Source organism: Bos grunniens, chromosome 10, assembly GCF_055505025.1.
Source record: "Bos grunniens cultivar Pamir isolate PY7600 chromosome 10, Bosgru_T2T1.0, whole genome shotgun sequence".
Classification (NCBI taxonomy): Eukaryota; Metazoa; Chordata; class Mammalia; order Artiodactyla; family Bovidae; genus Bos; species Bos grunniens.
The window spans coordinates 79,778,283-79,781,625 of NC_141174.1; the positions used below are offsets into that span (position 1 = coordinate 79,778,283).

Here is a 3,343-nt window from a genome sequence, read left to right on the forward strand (position 1 = left end):
ATCTTCCTAACATGGTGATATCACAATATGGAGTTAAACCAATAGTCATGACAAATATGATTATGACCATGTCAATATTGTCACTGTCCAGCCAAAATGAGTACAGTGATTACATTTCCTTTCTAGTACAACTGAAAGTGAAAGTGAAAGTCACTCATTCATGTCCAACTCTGCGAATTCTCCAGGCCAGAATACTAGAGTGGGTAGCCTGTCCCTTCTCCAGGGAATCTTCCCAACCCAGAAATTGACCCGGGTTCTCCTGCATCGCAGGCGGATTCTTTACCAACTGAGCTATCAGGGAACTTTTAGTTAATAATTGCCTTATTTTTTTCATTTGTCCTATATCAATTTCCTATTTATTTTGTGAGTTCTTCAACAGATTTTTTTAAATATTTGTGAATAATTTCTCCCAAATGCATCAAATATATCAAGTAGAGTATCCATTTTTTTCTTTTTTTCCTACAGATTCTCTGTTCCTTGACCTCTATCATCAGCCCTGTGTGAACTAATCACTCTTTGACTTTGTTGCACAAATCTCATCCTAGGACTTTTTAGCATTGCTCACCGTATTGGTTATTTTGCATCTTGAACCTCATGTATCTTCATTTTTTGGTTCAGTCCTTATTTTTTATAAAACACGTTCTCTGAACGTCTGTAATAAAAGCTGCATGGGACTTTTCTTCCATCACTTTTTGCATGCCTGAAAATACCCTTATTCTACCCTCACACTTGATTAATATTTTGACTGAATATAAGACTTTATGTTGAAATTCTATCAGTATTTCCAGTATTGGAGAAGAGAAGCTATTTCCATTGGGTTTTTTAATGAGAGGGAAAGTACAGAGCACTTCTGGTGACTTTCTCAGTATTTTGAGGGTAGCATTCCACTATTTCTTTATATCCAGAGTTGCCGTTAAGTTCTTGTACTGGAAGAGCTCATCGCCCATTTCGTTCAGAAGACATGTGCGGATGAGGGCTTCCATCATGGCAGAGGGGTCACAGTTGGCAGAAGGGCGACGGTCTTCAAAGTAGCCTTTCTTCTCCTGGCAAACAGTCCGAGGGATGTGGATGCTGGCGCCAAGGTTGGCCACGCCGGCAGAGAAGTCCTTGATGTTGGAGGTTTCGTGGAATCCAGTTAGGCGCCGGGCGTTGTCCACGGCCCCCTTGGGTTCGTAGGCTCGGATGTGGCACTGCTGCCCCTTGCTTAGTTTCTCAGTGCCCTCCTCAGTGTACTTCAGACCATTCTCCTCTCGCATGGCCTTGGTGCTAAAGTTGGGGTGGCAGCCGGCACCATTCCCGTTCCCAAGAATGGGCATAGGCTCAAAGGTGGTGATCACTCCAAAGTCTTCGCACACATGATGCAAGATGAAATGGGCCACCCACAGATGATCTCCCATGTTGACTCCTTCACAGGGTCCTATCTGGAATTCCCACTGCGCAGGCATGACCTCGGCATTCCTACCCCGGATCTTGATGCCTGCCTGCAAGCAGGCCGGGTGGTGAATCTCCACAATATCCCTGTGGTAAGCCTTGTCCGCTCCCACACCACAGTAGTATGGACGTTAGGGCCCAGGAAAGCTGTTGGAAGGCCAACCAAAGGTGTGCCCATCTGTGCCCATGAGGGTATATTCCTGCTCCATTCCAAACCATAGGCACTGGTTGCTGACCATGTCCATTATCCATTTATAAGTGTGCCTTAAATTGGTGTCAGCAGGCTTTCGGTTGTACTTGAAGACTTCACAGAACACCAGCTTGTTGGGGTCCTTGTGGAAAGGGTCCCAAAACATGGCAGCAGGGACAAGATACACGTCACTGTTGGCGTCTTCAGACTGAAAAGTAACTAGAGCCATCAAAATTCCACAGGCAACTCTTCTATACACTTGGGCTCAGAATTCAAGGTTCAGATCTTGCAGCGCAGTCCTTCCCCAATACCGTCGATCCAGATGTACATAGCTTGGACTTTCTCGCCCTGAGGTAGGACCATGTACACCTGCTTGATGCCTTTGTTCAAGTGGGAGCTCGCCAAGGTAGCCATGGTGGAAGGTATTCTGGGCACCGAGCAAGCAGGTGGGCAGGCAGCGAGAGCCAGGTGAGGAGAAGAGAGGCAAGGAGGCCGGGGGTGCTGCTTAGACAGCCTGCTCTTCTCCCATTCTAGGCTCTGCCTGTTTGTTCAATAAATATTTATTGAGGGACTATTTTGGACCAGACAAGAGCCTAGACATTGTGTACACAAAAATAAACAAGGCAAAGTCCCTCCACCCATGAAGCTTATATCAGTATGATGCAGAGAGGGACATAAGAAATACAGGAATAAACAAATTCACTCATTCCACCAATATTTACCAAGCACTTATTATGTATCAAGTATGTTCTAAGTCCAGAAGATATAGCAATGAACAAAATAAACAAAAAAGCTTCTCCCATTGAATTAATGTTCTAGAGAGTAAATGAACAAGGTAAACCATATCTTATGAATGTTCAGAGGAAAATAAAAGAAAGTGATAAGACAGAGCAAGAGTGGAGAACACTTTCATTGACTGGTCAGGGAGAAAAGTCTCTGATATTTAGGCTGGCATTCAAATGAAAAGAAAGAACAGGTCCTGCTAAGAAATGGGGAGAAAGGATTTGGGTATAGGGAAAGCAAATAAAAAGCTTTAAAATGGGAGAAAGCCTGGAATTTTCCAGGACTAGGAATGAGATGAGCAGAGTGAATGAGAAAGAAGTTGGTGTGAAATGTTTCCCTGAGGTGTCACATACATGCTTACAAAAGCCATGGTGAGTAAGACTGGGATATCTACTAATAATTATAATGAGAAGCTGCTGGAAAATGTAAATAGGCCAGTGACATGGTTTCATTTACCTTCTTCAAAAACATTACTTGGTTCTGGTATGGAAAGTAGATAAAGAGAGGCAGGGAGGCAGAAGTAGCAGAGGGTGGGGGAGAGGAGACCATTTAGCAGACTGTTGAAATGTTGAAATAATCCTTGTAAAAAGATAGTGATTTGGACTAGGATGAAAAAAAAGGAGATGAAAAGAAATATGCAAATATGAGACATATTTGACAGTGATATTAACAGAACTAATTTATGGTTTAAGTGAGTGAGAAGGCAAAGAAAAAGGAGCAGAACTAAGAATGATTACTTGATGTGTGTCCTAAGCAATTAGGTACATTTGGATGTAACTTCCTGACATAGGTAAGACTCAGTTCAGTTCAGTTCAGTTGCTCATTCATGTCAATTCTTTGCAACTCCATGGACTGCAGCACGCCAGGCCTCCCTGTCCATCACCAATTCCCAGAGTTTACTCAAACTCATGTCCATTGAGTCAGTGATGCCATCCAAAC

General features: G+C 43.3%; 1 pseudogene; it reads right to left on the minus strand.

Moving 5' to 3' along the window:
- Positions 1-887: 887 nt before the first annotated feature.
- On the minus strand, positions 888-2,038 carry LOC147365088 (glutamine synthetase pseudogene; annotated as a pseudogene).
- Between the last annotated feature and the right edge of the window lie 1,305 nt (positions 2,039-3,343).